Below are 18,342 nucleotides of genomic sequence, written 5' to 3'. Positions count from 1 at the left end.
CAAGTTATATTAAATGGATGTGAAAAGTGTTTTTTTGAATGGTAAAATTAGTGAACTTGTCTTTATTGAGCAACTTCCTGGTTTTGAAGATCCAAAAAGGCCAAATCATGTGTATAAACTCTCTAAAGCTCTCTATGGCCTTAAACAAGCTCCACGTGCGTGGTATGAAACTTAGAGATTTCCTTGTTTCAAAGGGCTTTAAAATTGGGAAAGTTGATACTACTTTGTTCACTAAATCTATTGCAAATGATTTCTTGTATGTTAAATTTATGTTGATGATATTATTTTTGGATCTACTAACAAAGATTTTTGTGAGGAATTTGGAAAAAATGATGTCTAAGGAATTCAAATGTCTATGATTGGAGAATTGAGTTTATTTCCAGACTTCAAATCAAGCAACTTAAAGATGAGACTTTTATTAGCCAATCAAAATATTTGAAGGATTTATTGAAAAGTTTGGCATGGAAGATGCAAAGCCTATCAAGACTCCCATGGCAACAAATGGTCATCTTGATCTTGATGAGGGAGGTAAACTAGTAGATTTGAAGCTTTGTAGGTCAATGATAGGTAGCTTGCTTTTTCTTACCGCATCTAGGTCCGATATCATGTTTAGTGTGTGCATGTGTGCAAGGTTTCAAGCATCACCTAAAGAATGTCATTTGATGGCCGTTAAGTGCATTTTGAGATATTTGAAATAATCTCCTAGCATAGGGCTTCGGTATCTAAAAGGCACTAAGTTTGAGCTAATTGGGTATTCGGATTCCGATTATGCTGGTTGTAAAGTAGATAGAAAAAGCACCTCCGAAAGTTCCCAATTTATAGGAAGATCTCTAGTTTCATGGTCATCTAAGAAATAAAACTCTGTAGCACTTTCTACTGCCGAAGCGGAATATGTTTTCACGGATAGTTGTTGTGCTCAATTGCTATGGATGAGGCAAACCTTGTTAGATTATGAAGTCGAGTTCAAAATAGTGCCTCTTTTACATGACAATGAAAGTGCCATGAAAATAGCTACAAATCTGGTCCAACACTCTAGAACTAAGCATATTGATATTCGCCATCATTTTCTTAGAGATCATGTAATCAAAGGTGATATCCTAGTAGATAGTGTACGGACCAAAAATCAACTAGCGGATATTTTCACAAAACCTTTAGATGAGAGTTGTTTTTGCAAGTTGAGAAATGAACTTAACGTCATCGACTTCTCAAATATTGCTTGAAACTTTGGGCACATGATGTTTGAAGTATTTATATGTTCTAGCCTTTGCACTTTGATTCACATGCTCATATTCTTATTTCCTTTTTTAACATGTAAATTTTTTTTACACAATTTTAATTCAAGCTTATATTTCTATGATTATGTTTATGTCCAGTTGCATATGGTTCTATCACATTTCATATCTCTAAAAGATCATATGGTTATCAATATCTCGTCTCGTATCAACAATTAGAATTTCTAGAGCTATGTTGTTCTAGCGGTCTGACTGCAAGCTACCTCAGTTTGACCGCCATATCCATACAGAGAGAACTTTTTTTCCTTTCTGTGCTCTCACGGTCTGACCGCACCTAGTCTTGGTCTGACCACTAGATCTATACAGAAACTCTTCGAGCCTCTGGACTACTAACCAGCCCGAGTCTCGGTCTAACCGCTAGTAGCTGTTAAGTCCACATCGGTCCCTATCTCTCCCAACCAAACATCTCTTCTTTCCTCTCTCACGAACTTGTGCCCCTAGTGAAAATGCAAGGGAGCCCAAAGTCCTTCGTTCCCGGTCGATTTGTGACCATCCCCGGTCAAACCGTGGACACCTTCACCATGTCTTCTCGGTATTTCCTCGATTCCCTCTCTTTTTACCATGAATTTTTAAGGTTTTGTTTCTTCATACTTAGGGTTTGAGAGAGAGGATCCATCTTAGGAGACATGGATTTGAGATAAAGTTGAATGTAATGACTTGCTATGGTCTAAATTAGGCTACGCTCAAAGTTTGATCGGTTGAACCTTCCGATTTCTTCGAAATCCATCAAATTGGATCTGTCTGCACGCTCGCAGTCAGACCGCAGCCTGAGCTGGTCTGACCACCACCAGCGACAAAAGCTGATTTCTTCACTGTTTCATCTTATATCAATTATATTCCTTTATCTAATTCCTTGTGACACCTTATATGATCAGTGGAAGTGGAAGTGGCCTTGGGAAGAGATTGAAAAATCTTGTTGTCGGTCGGGGTAAGAGTAAGAAAAGATTGGTGGACTCAGATTCAGAGGATGATCGTCAGGACTCCGATTGGATGCCATCTCAGGATATGGGTGAGGAAACCTCATCTTTTGCTGGTAACATTGATCATGATATGGAGGATGCCAGTGATGAGGACCTTGAGATTAATCATCAAGCTTATGTTGGATATAGAAAATCTTAGAATTCAACTGAGTACACTAGAGCTAGAAACATTTATCAGTATTTACCACATTTTGACACCATGGTTCAATAAGATTTCTTCTATGGTCTTCTTCTAAATCAGAAAGTTTTTGAACAAAAATGGATAGATTGGGCTTATGTGAGAAGTCAACCTAGCATGGATGGTTTATGAGTTAGTGAGTTTCAGATGTAATTGGAATGCCACTGTCATCAGACAATTCTATGCAACAATCGAGATTTCTCATGAGTCTCAGGAAATTGAGTGGATGACAGGAACCAGAAAATTTGAAGCTTCATTTAGGAATTTTGCAAATGCCATAAGAACCCCTTATTGTATTGTTTATGGCACTATTAAAAAATTTCTTGTGTCTTCCTTGAGTAATTTTCTTTGAGCAAATTTACTTTATGCAATTTATCTTTCTAGAATATAAATTGTTGCTTGTCACTCTAGGATTGCAAACCTTGAAATAGCTTTTAGTTGTCTTCATATCTCTCTAGTGATCTTTAGTTTGTTTCTGGAAGTTTCCTTCATTGCTTAGCATTTTGTTTTAAAACCACCTATTCAGCCCCTCTAGTTGGTATCATATATCATATAATGGTTAGGGTTTATAACCCTACCCGCCCCCACCGTGCCACCGCCGTCGCCTGCCAGAGTCGAGCCAGTCGTTGCTTGTCAAAGATGGAGTGGACACCATGGACCGTCGTGAAGCCGACCTGGAGCCATCACGCTGTGGTGTTGTGCGGCGCTGATCTGATCGTGTCGCCAGGCCACAATGAGGGCCACAACTGAATGCCATCGCCTGCTGAAGATCCGCCAGTTGCCATTAGGATGGAGGCCACGCTGCGATGTACGATGATGATGCGGGTGCATCACTGTGCCACGAGGAGCACCGCCGCCAGATGCTACCTCTTGCCAAAGAGCCACCGATCACCTCCAAGTAGTCGTGTCCACCTAGTTGCCGGTGGGGTCACCGACCGTGGGGGTGCGCCACCCCTCCCCCTCTCATGCGGCCATGAAGAAGCCTGAAGGATCCCTTTCCCACGCATGCATTCGCGCACGGGAGCACTTAGGCGCTGTCGCAGGGGAGGTTGAGGGCCATTGGGGCCATGACCCCTGTCGAAGGCCCGGGCAGCAGTTGGCCACCTCTGTTGCGGTGAGATGGAGGTGGCAGTACGGTGTTGTAGCGAAGGAGGAAACCATGGTTGCAATCGCTGTCGGGAAGGACTCGACGGTGGCTGGTGCTGTAGGGGTCCTTACTCCAAAGGAGAAGGGTGGTAAGGTAAGCGAGGCCGGTGGCCGTGAGGTTGGTGGAGGGGCTACAGAAATAGTCATCGCTAGGATGATATTGAGTGCAGCAGCACGTGTAGGGCCATTGGTGCAGCCGTAGCAATGACGTCCAGAACCATGGAACAGGCGGCGATGGCAATGGTGAATGCGTGGTCGTGGTGGCAGTATGAAAATGATGATGAATGAACATGCTACAGGTAAGCCATGTATGGAGTAAAATGGATTTGTCATGCTCATCTTCTGGGAGAGGCCTTCGTGCCTCTGTGCACTTTTGCTCAGTGCAGATCAATGTGGCTAATAACGTTTTGAAAGTAGAAATGGAGACAGGGTAGAGACAATAGATTGTATGCAAAAGAAACTCATATTCTCATTAATTCATGTTCAATATTTATACATAGTATAGAGACATGTTGGTGTCCATTGGGAAGACATCTCTTCCTGAACGGACACCTTTGACTAACGAGCATGGTAACTACTTGGCAATTGCTATTTGATCTTGATCATATGTGTTGTAACCTTGTACAAAGCCCGGTTGCATTTTGTTCCAAAGATCGACAACCACTGTGCATCCTGTGCACCGAGTAAACTGTAAAAGGAGTTCACATGTGTCTTGATGAGAATCTTCTAATAATGACAATTTGGTTCGGTGAGAGTCAGAGGTCGGTCATAGCGGTGAGAGCTTCTTGGGCCTCACTTGTGTCCACCAGAACATCCGGTGGAGTCACTTGAGGTTGAAACGAGTGATTCCTCGCTTTTGCTCCATAGACGATAAGTGGTGTACTGGCGTTATTGCCTCGCATGAGTCATCAAGTAAGCGCAAAGGGACTATAGTCTGCTTACCGGCTATTATTCACCGATAGTATCGATATTTTTAGAATAAATAAATAAATAATGAGCCAACTCAATTTCGACTACCGCCACCACGCACCGGTGCGCTCCGCTACTGTTGCCGCGCCAGCTCAGCCTTACTCTGCCCTGCACAAGAAACACAGTTGCGTGAAGGCCGCCGTCACATAACAATCTGACGAGGTCGTGCCTATCCACTGGTGTCTAGGTGCCGCCTTCGCTGCCATCAGCTACCACACCACCGCCACACCATTAGCTCGTCCGCTCTACTCGCTACCCACCCAATTCGCTCCCTCGGCTCACTCGCTCTACTCGCCGCCCCGAGCTGAGCTCACGAGGTGCTCAAGGAAGTGGGAACGGTAGGTGGGGTCTGTTACACCCTAATTTTCAGATTTCTCAAATTTCTAAATTTGTCCAAGATTAGTTATAGAATAAATAATTAGAATAGGAAAAATCCTATTTTCTAAATTCAAACTCAAATTTGAATTGAGGTTATTATTTGCTTGAATGCATTAATGCTGAATAATATGTATTTAGATTTTATTTTGTCCATTGGATTTTATATGGATTTTCCTTGATTTTGTTTGGGCTCATTTAGGTTTTATTGGAATTCTTTTGAGTTATATTTATTTTCAAAAATATCAAAAATGTTTTCAAAGCTTGCTGGAATTTTCATAGAATAATTAGGCTTAAATTGATATGTTATTTGGCTCTTATTATACTTACTTCTTTTCTGTAAAATTCCTAAAACCCTAAAGCCTAGTTGGACCTATTCCTAAACCTAATCCAGCCAACCCATTCCCGCTCCTTCCCTCAGTTCGGGTCAAGCCCAGCTCCCCTAGCCCAGCCGGCCAACCAAAGCCAGCCCGTGCCCACCTCACTTCTCTCTCCGCCCTGTGCCAAGCCCATCTGACTGCTCTCCCTTCCCTTAGCCTAAGCCAGTGCTGGCCGCTCACCACCCTCTACTTCCCATTTGGACCTAGCCACCCTGGTCCATTCTCACCCGCACCCTGTCTCTTCCTCTAAGCCGCTCGAGCTCACAGCAGCTCGTGCCGCCTCACCCTCTCTCTGTGCCACTGCCATGCCGGCCCTGCACCCTCATCGTCTTCCCCACGGATTCTCGCCCAAGTCCGAATCGAATACGCTGTGCCACTGCCATCCTTGGCAAGTGCACCCTGGACTTTTTGAGCCGTCGCCTATAAAAGCGAGTCCCCATGCTCTGTTCCCGCCACAAAACCACTGCCTCCCAGTGTCAATCTCGCTGAGTTGCCAAGCTCTAGCGCCACTGCCCACCATTGATGCTCCTCGGAGAGCTCGACTAACTGTGTTTCCCATCGTGATTTGCCGTCGTTGAACCACCCTAGAGCTTCGTCGTCTCCCGCTGAACACTATTGTGCCCTCATCTTCACTTTCCCACCGCCGGATCACCCTTCTCGTCAGCGACCGTGTGCCGCCAATGCTATTTCAGTGCCGCCCCACTGCTTCGGTAGTCGCCATCCATCGCTCACTGCCATCATCCACTCGCCAGAACCCAATCCGAGTGAGACCCTGATGCTCCTCACCGTGCAGCTCGACGATCGGTCTCCTCGCTGCCGCTCCGGCCCCACTATTTCCCGAGGTGAGATCCCCGTCCACTTCTCTTGCTTCTCCGCCGCTCATAGTTGAAGTCTGAGGTCGGCGATCTTTTCCATTTTCAACGGTGAGGTCGCCGCCATGACCAAGCTCGTCTCCACCATCTTGTCCCTGCTGTCCACCACAATACGTATCCCTCCTCTCCAGCCATCCAATATTGGATCAAGGGTCCATATTAGTTCGGAGTATACCCTTTCACCATCCAATCTAAAGTCGACACGTGTCATGCTTTATCCCAGTCAGCACTGCTTGCCACCTCAATTGACCACGTTAGCAAATTTGCTGGCTTGTCAACCCAGTCAACATGCCACGTCAGTCAATGTTTCCCAGTCTTTATGTCCAGTCAGCAATTCAAGTATTTCCAGTACAAATATAATTCCAGAAATTCCAATAAATAAGTGATTTTGCAGGGAAAAAAACCCCTGGAACTTCAATCCTTCGTATCTTCTCTGTTTTAACTCCGATTTGAGTGTGTTTTGCGCTCAAATTTTCCTAAAAACATGATCTATCCAACCATGCTAGTTTCAAATAGCCATCTTCACATCTTTATAGTAGTTTTTCCTTATTAACGTCTAGATCCCTACAACATGAGGATATTATTTTGATTAGTAACTTTATGGTTGTTGCAATAGCATATAGGTCATGGCCAGATCTACATGTCATTGTATTACAAATATATGTTTATGATATTAAAATAATATATTAATTTATAGGTCACACATGTTAATGCTTCAATTAATCTTTTTTGTCATTTCATGTGAAGCCCTAGTTCCTGTCCCTTTATATTTCTTCAAAAGAAGTCCAATCAATTCCATTCTCTTTGTCCAGCCCAATCAAAGATCCCAGTACATCATTTTGTATCTTTTATGTTTGTAATTTGGATTTTATTTGGTGTTTATTCGATATTACTTTTGTTTGTCGACAGAATTTGTGATTAGTTGATAGCGCTTCGGATCTGTTCGTGGGGTTTCAAGACCAAGATTTTGACAACACTAAACAATATTGAGTAAACGGAAAGTATTATTGATCATCTTGCCTATATTTTTAAATGTTTTTGTTTTATAAAATTGCATGCGATGTCTGTCAATTTGATAGGTAGTCACCTATATTAGAGTTTATCTAATTCTTCCTTTACATTCCTTGAAACCTAAGTGGTGAGTTAATATGGGTATTTTGAGTAGAATTGCTTAACCATGCTTTTGGGATGTTGGGGAAGTGTCATATACATGTTTAGTGGACATATGCAATGGTGATGATAAACTTGTTTTAGTAACATGGAACCCTAGGACTTGGGCAAGGAGTTGGTTTAATAATGGTGGTTCATATGGTGGGCTTGTGGATACGTTCCTGGAAAATATGTTAGGTTTTGTTGGTTATTTCACTATTGGATAGTTTTTGCCCAAGTGTCGCATATAGGACCAGTTCATAGAGCGACAACCCAAGAAATACTGTACCAAACACAAGGCCTATGGGTAAGGCTTAGCATATCGATTAGACACTTGACTAGCATTCGTTGGAGTACTAGGACCTAATTGATGGGCCATGCTTCGTAGTGATTCTCCTGACGGCACACTGCTAACGTGTGTTAAGTGTCTTGCAAAACACGGCAACATGGGTGTCACGACTAGTGGCTAAAAGTTAGATAACCTCTACAGAGTGTAAAACTGTTATAACAGTCGTGCCCACGGTTATAAGAGACTTGGATCCTTACATGATTAGTTGGTTATGGATGTGGGTTTGGTTATGGTTTTTGATGATAATGGATGGTTATGGTTAGCAAGGTAGCTTACCTGGGTTTCGGTAAATGGTTGGAATAATTTGGTTACTTACACTTAATAATTGGTTAATGCTTTTGAGTCTAAATATCTTTTCATTACTCGCTTTTACACAAATATACCATGTGTTAGCCTATTCTTGTTATAAACCTGTATATCATTATTCTCCTGTATACTTGTTGAGTGCGTCATGTACTCACACTTGCTATTTTCCTATACCATACTACATATGTGGTGCTGCTCAGTGAGTGAAAATGTTGAAAACTATCCAGATGAGGTTGTGACGTTCTAGGCACGTGTCTCCCGGTCGATTTCCTGCGGTGTTGTTGGGCACCAGTGCTTCTGTTCCGCTACAAATATCTTCATAGAAGATAATATCAAATGATGTAAGAGTTAACGTTTATTCTATACAGGTATTACTTTTTTTATTTCACATGTAATGTCCTTATGTATTTCGCTCGCAGTGCGGGCCTTGCTGCCTCCGCTTCTTCTCCCCGAGGCCGCTGCCACCCTGGCACGAAGATCGTCGCTCGGCTCATCCCCGTGCAGCTCAGAGGCTAGGGCTTGTCCCTGCTGGGCTCCGGCTCCACTGCACGTCGTTGGAGAAAGAGAGACGCAAAAGAGATAAAGAAGAGAGAGGCTTGTGGAGGAAAGAAACTAGTTTGATTGGTGCGTCTACGCCGCACCCGTTTTTATTTTGATGTTTAGAGCACGACAAAAGAAGGCTGAAAAAATTAGGTTCACAAATTTTGCACATTTCAATATTTATTTATGAAATTATTAATGTTAAACACATTCAATTAATTATAGAGAAAACAATAGTACTTTTATGCATGCATATAGTTTTAACATATAGGTGAAAGTAATACTAACTAAAAAAAATTGTTTCATATTTTTTTGAGTTTGAGATATTTTTCTTTGCATTTTACATTTTTTCAACCGATTTATTAATATAACTAATATTCATTTCGACATTTTTCAGAATTTCCCAAAAAGAAAATTACACATATACATACACGTATATATATATATGTATATACGTATACATGTATACATATATGTATATATATGTATATACATGTACATATATACCTATATGTATATACAAATATACATACACAGGGCCCACTGCTACAGTAGCTACAGTAGATAGTACCGATAGGGCAGAGGGAGAGCGTCTGGAATGGAAGAGATAAGGGAGAGAGAGACGGGCGTGAGGATCCAGAGCTAAAATTACATTATAAATAAATTTAGGTCCGATCACACTATCAATACCGGTTGATATTACGAGCTGATATTGTTAATATCACTACCGATTGTCTATACAAATTGATAGCTATAACTCGCTATTACTATCGGTTCTTTTATAAAACCGAAACTGATATTGTTTTTTTAATCGTATCGCTATCGATTTTAATTGATGTGACGTCGATGAGGTTTTAAATAAAACCATTTTTTAGTAGTGCTATATCCACGTTCACTTCACTCACCCAAAGCACAACACGTACATCTCCGTTACTCCTTTTCCTAATCATATTATCATCACATCACCGGAAAGCGGACATACCTACACATATCCAACGCCCATCGGGGGCCAAACATCCATGATGGCGAGCCACACGTTGCATCCCGAGTAGGAAGCTGACGACGATCAATCCATTCCCTCGAAACCGGGCATCATATGCAGTCACAGCCTTGTCAGCTTCTGGAGAAATAGCGGCTGTATCCGATCGAGCTGGGAAAGCCAGCCAGCGAGCCATCATCATTAGCGCACGATCGCAGACTTCGCGAGTGGGAGTAGCACGAAGAAAATGCCTTCTGTTTCTTTTATCCGTTGCTGACTGAACCGTGGGTCGGGCGTAGAGAATGCCTCCCCGGGAAATGGTGAGGTCCGGCTAAAACCCAAAAAAGCCTGTCATTTCAATGTGTCTTTTAGAAGATGGCTAGATGAACAATTGCAGGAACAATTAAGAATATTGAGAAATATGCTTTCCACTGTAGCTCTTACTGAAGAAAATGATACTCCCAAATGGATTTGGGAGAAAACAGGAAAATTTTCTGTAAAATCGGTGTATACACACTTGTGTGCATGATTATGGTTTACCATACAAAATGATATGGAAAGCCAAATATCCTTGAAGGTTAAAAAAGAATCATGTGGCTGATTTATCAAAATGCAATTCTTACTAAAGATAATCTTTTGAAGAGAAAGTGGCAAGATGATTCGAAATGTGCCTTCTGTAGTGAGGAAGAAAACATTCCACATATCTTCTTTGGTTGTACATTAGCAACCATATTTTTTAAGATATGTCAAACATATGGTAACTTGTCTGTAAAATTTAGAAATCTAGCCATTTAGGTGCTACGAGTCAGGGCAACGCCCCCTTGGAATTAGTCAAGAATTATGTTGTAAATGGTTTATGATAGTTCAATGTTATGTTTTAGACGTCTTTGGAGTTATGAGTTTAGATTTGGATTCAAAACATTAATTGCTTAAGGTTGAAAATTTGACCTTTTTCTATATCTAATGGTGTCAATATACCATGTCCTATCTATTGGAAAGACATACATATTTTATTATGAAATAATCTACTTCTCAACCTTGATTACAATGCAAGAAGTGCGTACTTTGATTTTAAGAAAACATGTTTCTGCTTCTTCGGATGCCATGTATGCCGAAACTAGTGATTGCAAGTTTGCAATCAGCAACGTGGACAAGAAACGAACTTTTTTAATAATATGATTTTATTGAAAAATTGTAAAAATAATAGCTAAATTCATAAAATTGCAAGAATCGCTATATGTCAGCATGCGGAGTGCCAACTGGGGACTTGTCGGCACTCCGTGTGCCGATTTCCTACGTGGCAATTGGCCCTAGGACTTGTCAGCATTCTATGTGCTGTTGTGGGTCTGTTTAATAGAGGTGCCACATTGGCATTCGGATGCCCCACATCACGCCCTATCGACACGTGGAGTGCCTACACGTGCCACATTAGGTCTGTCGGCACTCCGTGTGCCGACAGGTACCTATTTAATCCCGGTCGCTACCAATTTATGTTCCACAGGCCACACGCACACAGCAGCAGTGGCGACGTGCGGCAAGCGAAGGTAGCAGCGGGGCGGGGTGGTGGCGCAGCGACCACAAGGCAGCGACACGGCGAGCTTCGGTAATGGCCAGGCGGCGAAGAGAATGTATTTTTTCTTTTCTTTAGAAAACATAGGTAATAGTTACTGAAAATTAGGGAATGTTAGAAAACAAGTAGAAAATAAGTTAGAAAATAAAGTATAGTTAAGAAATTAGTTAGAGTAAAGTAGAAAATTAGGAAATTAGATAGAAAAAATAGCTACAGTAGATTAGAAAATATAGTATGGTTAGAAAATTAGTTAGAGTAGAGTGAAAAATATAATAATGATATTAAATTTAGAGTAGTTTTAGTAGAGTAGAAATTTTAGAAAAAATAATGATATTAAATTTAGAAAAGAGTACGTATGGTTGAGATTTTAGCAATATGTTCTTTAATGTTTTTGAAATTTATAGATTTAGAATAGTTTGATCTTGCATTGTTATGAATTTGTTGGTACTACAATTAAGAATTTGATGTGAATAGATGAACACATTTTTCGCCGATGTAGGAACTGTACAATAGAAATGTTGTGGATTTTTCAAACATTGTATTTAGAATGGTAGGAAAAAATTAGATTAGTTTGAAATTTGGAGTATGAAAATTCAGAATACAGTAGAATAGACAATTTTGCAGAGAGTATACATAATTCAGTTTTTTTAATAGTAAGATAATTTATTGTTAGAATTTTTCAATAGTAAGTACAGTTAGAATTTTTCAATAGTAAGATAATTTAGAGTTAGAATTGTTATGACTTGGAGATATATACGTAGTAGAAATATTCTGTAGATGTAGGATATGTAAAATTGAAATGGAATAGTTTTTCGCTGCATTAGATTTAGAATAGTATAATGTTAATAGAAAGGGTATAGTAGCGGTGATATTTGATGGTTATGTAGAATACAAGTGTTGAGGTTAAATAGATTTTGTTGTCTTAGATGATGTATAGTCATTACAATTATTTAAATTAACGGAGTATAGTATGGTTATTAAATCAGGGATATCAACTAGATTTGGGTTCGAGTTTTTATACGGCCCTGGATATGTGATGAATTGTGACAGTAGGGTGGATTTGAGTAACTTCCAGTATATGGACACTGTCGGAGGGTGAAATCCTCAAGCGGGGATCCGGAGGGACCCACTTTGAGATTCGGCTGGGGGATGATTCTGAATCCTTTTTGCGGGTGAAATAAATGGTCGTAAATGAAATGCAGGTGGAATGGAAGGATCGAATGCAGGGAGTAGTAAATGCTTAGGTGATTTTTAGATAGGGTCGGGCCGCACTGAGCGTAACACCCTACTCCTGTGTGTATGCTATAAATGCTTTGAGAATATCTCTCTAAGTATCTGCTGAGTTACAAGAATATTTGTCTAGTCTAGAGCTTCGTGCTCCTTGTTCTTCGGCCGATCTAAGCTTCTGTGCTTGTCGCTGGTTGCCGAGGATTCGATCAGGTCCGAACAGGTCCTCCCTTCTCCGGGGAGCCCGCCCCGCCTTTATACCCACAGGGGCGGTAGCGTGCCCAGAAAGGGTGGCGCGAGTTCCAAGACACCATAAATGGAAAGCAACCATCATGGGCTGCTGCGCGAGGTGACGGGAGGGTTGAAAATGCGCCCCCGTCCGGTCTTGTTTGTCATCATGTCGTTTTTCAACGGGCGCCGCGGGGAGGGCCCACCGGGTAGCCACCGAGCAGCCCGGTGTGCCCGCCCGGTCAGAGCAAGCCTGACACAGCAGGGCGACAGGCGGGGCGCCTTGGGCTTCGCGTTGCTATCCCGGGGCGCGCCGGATATCGCACGATGGGACCTGTGCATTAAATGTCCCCACGCCTCCCTGCCAGACCGTGGCAGGGACTGGCAGCAAGTGTGGGGGGGAGCAGTTGGAAGTGACAGGTCACACGCCCTCTTAAATACAGCATCGGGCCTCTCACCAGCTGACACCTCACCGCTAGACCTCTGTGGGGGCCACCGGCGAAGGACTTCTCAGTCCCTCGGGGAACCGAGTGCTCAGGGGCCACTGTTTGCCGCCCCGAGCACTCTCTCTCGGATATGCCCTTTCTTGGTCCTCGAGGAACCGAGTGCTCAGGGGCACTGTTCACGGCCCCGAGCACTCTCTCCCGAAACTGGCTGTTCGGGTCCTCGGGGAACCGAGTGCTGGGGGGCCACTGTTCACGGCCCCGAGCACTCTCTCCCGGAACTGACTTCCCTTGGGTCCTCGGGGAACTCGGGTGCTCGGGGGCCACTATTCGCGGCCCCGAGCACCCTCTTCCCGGTACTTTGCTTTTCTTGTCGTTCGGGGACTTGAGTGCTCGGGGGCCACTGTTCGCGGCCCCAAGCACTCTCTTCCCGGCACTTGGTCTTCTCGGGTCATCGGGGAACTCGGGTACTCGGGGACCACTGTTCATGGCCCCGAGCACCTTCTCCCGGAACTCGGTCTTCTCGTACCTCGGGGAGATAACCCCCGCGGGAGGGTGCCACGTGGCACTCTGCTGTTCTGGCCTCGGGACTCGGGGACCCCTGGTTCCTGTGTCACCGACAGACACGGAATTGAATCATCTTGGAGAGATGAGGCGGGCCCAAGTTTTAGGTTGGATATATAATCTGCTGCAACTTAGTGTGGTATATCAGCGGTTGATGGTGAAGGTTTTGATTCCTAGATATCGAGAAACTGGGTAGTAGTGGGAGCTCTGGGAGCTTACATGTTCCAAGCAATGGCAGCATATTGTGTCACTAGGGTTGACACGGAGTTTTCCCTACTGCATCCTTGTTGAAGCAAGCAATATTGGTACGACAGAAGCCGACCCTAGTACCGTAGAAGCTATTGGTGAAAATATTGTGGATGAGAAGTAGCAGGATAGTGTGGTTCCCGAGATTCCCTTATGGACTAGTGCACCGGTTGAGGTAGAGACGGTAAGGGAAGAACATAACAACGGAGAAGATAATCAGGTTGTGATACTTGCTGATCTGGGAGAGCAAGATGAGGCACTTGTGGATCAGATGGAGGCAGATGACAATGAGTTCCGCATATTTGTGGACTCAGGTACTGGAATTCTGGAGGAATGGATGAATTTTGAATTGGAGAATTTGACAGTGAATGATGGACTCGGGTTGTCATGGCAGATGATTCCATCGTGGTGACCAAAAGCTAGATGTTTTATGACAAGGTGAATCTCCAGCATAAAGTGAAGAGATGGTGTTTCTTAGAGAAGAGGGAGTTCAAAGTGCTTATTTCCAATCTTCGGACATACGATGTGAATTGTTTAGCTGAAGGTTGCACGTGGTGAGCCCATGAATTCTTGCCGAGGTGTGACATTATATGGGTAGCATCCATTGTTGAGCCACATACTTGTAGCTTGAGCTTACCTCTGCACGCACACAGGAACATGACCATTGATTTTGTTGCAAATATCATGTACCCAGAGATTGTGGAGAAGACTACTACTTCTCTATTTGGAATTATGCATGCTATTGACAACATATTTAGGTACGAGATTTTGTATGACATGTCTTGGAGAACGAAATAGAAGGTATTGGAGAAGATGTTTGGCACATATATGGACTCATACCATAACCTACCTTGATTGCTAGAGGTTATTCAGGGGAGGAACCCGGACACCTGCATTGGTACTTATGATTTTGTCAATCAGCATGAAGATTGAGTCTTTCAGCGGGCGTTCTGATCGTTTGGCTATATGATTGAAGCATTACGATATTGCCAGTCGGTGATGTGCGTCGACGGGACATTCCTCAGAGGCAAATACAGGGTGCAAATACTCACAACTATCAGGATAGATGGTGAGAACCAGGTTGTGCCTTTGGCTTTTGCATTCGTCGAACGTGAGTCTACGGATTACCCTCAATTTGTTGTTGTATTCGACCAGCTATAGACGGACAGGGTGTGGTGGATACTGTACGACCATGAGGTGGTCACGACACATGTTCTTCTTGGCCTCTCCAAGTTGATCCATAGTGTAAGACCCCCGTTACCGGGATCTCCTATGTCTCCTATATCAGTTCCTGGATTAGATAGCTGATACGCACAGTATAACAGCTGTAGTATCACAGTCAAACTTTGTATGTAAATAGTAAGGTTCTGGGTACAAAAAGCTTACAATCCATACTAAATATTACAAGCCTAGCCTAGCGGCCAGTAAAACACACAAAGGAAGCAAAAGCCCAAGCTACAAGCAGCGAGGGTGCGAATGCGACTTCAGAGACTATTCTTCATCCTCGGCTTCACCTACGGCGAAGTCGGCATCGGAATCTTCATCTGAATGATAGCAAGAGTGAGTTAGAAAGGTACTCGGCAAGCCCTATACTACTTCAAGGTATTGATAGATGCATAAGGGGTTTATTCAAGGATAAGCTTTACGGTTTAGATTTAAGCATAAAGCACCTTATGCACATTATCAATTGTGTCAACTATGATCGACTTCAAAAAATTTTAGCTAGTTCAAAAATCCGCAACGAGCTGTATCTGGGGTTTCTCGATCCTGGGAGGGGCTATACCTCACTCCGTAGTCCCTTTTATCACTTCTAGTGTACCTCTAGTACCACATAGCTTCTGGCAGAGTGAGCCAGGAATCTCATCACACGGACATCAAGTCCACACACTCACTCATCAAAACTCACGCACCTTCCCATGTCCATGACCGTGGACACAGCTATTCGAATAGATTTACACCATGCAGAGACTGTACAACTTTACTCATGTGATATGCTCAGCCTCTAACTGTTGCAAGCAGAGGAGCGAATCATACCGAGACTCTCCAAACAACTTCCCTGTCGGGCTTTTCCACGAGACATGCCAAGTCCCAGAGCTGCATGTTGTGAAGGCCAGCATCCCTTTTTAAGCCTAAGCCAGTCCCTGAAACCTCCAAACAGCGGGACAGATGGACCCTTGGCTTCTCGTTGCTCTCAGGCTCCTAGTATGATGCCTAACTCAGTCCAGTGAAAGAAGGTCAACTCCTGCCCATACAGGACGCATGGTTGCACAGGGGTGGCTAAGCATGATAGCTCAAAACTCAGTCCTTAAGTGGCCGGGCTAGGTATCTTCATGGGCAATGAATACCATCATGTAACTGAAGCCCCCAAGAGCATAATGACAGGAAATTCTAGGGTGATATGTATTTTGGATGATAATATTCAAGACATGGCATGTGTTTGATAGGATTAACTATTTCAAGTAGTTTGTAAAAGTGTAATACATAGCACATGCGATGATATGTTCGGTTTTAGTTGATCATGTATATTATTTGAAAACATAGGTTCAATATGATCAAGAAGATAGGACTTGCCTTCTCTGGAATTTTCTTCAAAGTCTTAATTATAATCGGGATCCTCCTCACTCCTGATGCTTCCTGCGCAGCGCTCGCAGAACCCTGGTTGCCCTGAAATCGCGACTACGATCAATAACAGTGATACCAAAGAAGAATCAATTAACACCAAATGGAATGCCAATTGAGCTCTAATGGATACCATAACATTATAGAGGAGTATATCTCGATTTTAGATGAATTTTGGCGAAAGAATCGCCAAAATCGGAGCCAGAACGGAGAAGTTATAGCTCCCGGAAGATTTAATCACAATTTAAATCAGAAAATTAAGAAATGGCACTGTTCATATGTGGGGCCTAGAGATGGGGCCCACTGAACAGAAATCTGGCCCCACATGAATAGTGGCCGGTGGGACCCACATGAACAGTATGGGTTTGGGCCGAATTATCTTGGATGGGTCAGATCTAGGCCTAAATGGGCCTGGATGGGCTAGGTTTGGGTTTGGATGGGCCAGGCTGCATAGTGCTAGGCCCGCACTGTGCAAGCCCGCTCGGGTTTTGGGTTGGCTGGCTAACGGGCCACAGAGGCAGGCCGGCCCACTAAGCGGCCCGTCTGGCGGCTGGGTTAGCGAGGCCGGCCACTCGGCCGAGCCAGGCTGAGCCACGGCCCGAGGCCGATTTCCACACGCGCGCGGGCGGCGGCCCGGCTGCACGCTCGCACGGGTGCGCGGTGGAGAAAGGGGGAGCGGCTGGCGGTGAGGGATTTCGGCGGGGCGTCGCCGGAAGGTCGCTGGGGTTTGGTTTTCGCTAGACCTTCACAACGATGAGCGGACGCTGGCCTTCTACGTGATACGGGACTCAGCAGGGAGCATATCGATTGTGGCCCGTGACGAGAACAACACCAGATCACCGCCGGAGAAGAGACAGCGGCTTGACGCAATTGTACAGCACCTCTCTTGCACGGGGTGGGGACAATCCTGCAAAGAAAAGAGGTTGCGGTGCCTCTAAGCATCATAGCACGATGGCCGGACCATAATACTGAGTAGAAACACGTCGGCGGCAAGCGCAAGCATGGCGATGGAAGCTATGCACAGCGTCGCGTGGCAAAAAGCTAAGGGAGAGCACGGGGATGCCTACACGCTATCTAGGAGGGGGTGCTAGGGTCTTGGAGTGCTCACCATGCTAAAAAATGATGAGAAATAGGACGGCGGCCGGCGACTCGTTGAAGAGGTGACAGCGGCGCTACTCAGCTATTGGCGCGGACGGGCTCTCGGTGATGGACAGTGGCAGGAGGATAGTGAAGGCTCCCTGGTGCTCTCTGGCAGCACGTCGACGGCGGGTAGGCGACAAAGAGGTCGTAGCAGCAACAATGGCGACGACGGCAATGCCGTGGCAAGGCGAATGGAGAAAGAGGGAGAGAGAGAGAGATGTGGGCCTACTATTTATAGAGAGGGAGAGGAAGCACAGGGGCGGTACGCGCGGTCTAGCATCACGGGGATGTCGGCGGCGAGGTGGCGGCCGGCGCCCACCTTTTTTTCAAGGCATGGGCCGACTGCGCCGGCCAAGCATGGGCGGGTTGCGAAAGTCGTGCGTGTAGGGCATGGGAGGAGAGAGAGAGAGAGAGAGAGAGAGAGAGAGCGAGGAAGCAGAGTCTGGTCGAAGCCGTCATCGCGCTAGAAGGGAGAAGGAAGGAGAGGGAATAAGGAGTGAGCCGGTGGATGGGCGATGCGAGGATGGTGCAGCAAGGGTGGGCCGCAGGCGAGCGCTGGCGCGCGCGTGAGCGCGCGGCTGGGCTGGCAGCGCGGGGGCGTGGGCTGAGTGCTGGCGTGCGCGAGTGAACGGGCCAGCAGTGTGGGAGAAGAGGGGGGGGGGGGGGGGGGACGGGGAGAAGGAGTGGGCTGGCTCGGTCGGTCGGGAAAGTGAGAAGAAATGGAATTCGGCCCGAGAAGAGGAAAAAGAATAATTGGGATAAGAATAAGGTTTAAATTCAAATTGAGGTA

This window comes from Phragmites australis, chromosome 18 (genome assembly GCF_958298935.1).
Source record: "Phragmites australis chromosome 18, lpPhrAust1.1, whole genome shotgun sequence".
Classification (NCBI taxonomy): domain Eukaryota; kingdom Viridiplantae; phylum Streptophyta; class Magnoliopsida; order Poales; family Poaceae; genus Phragmites; species Phragmites australis.
The sequence above is the reverse complement of the archived record's forward strand: the minus strand, read 5'-3'. Positions refer to the sequence as shown.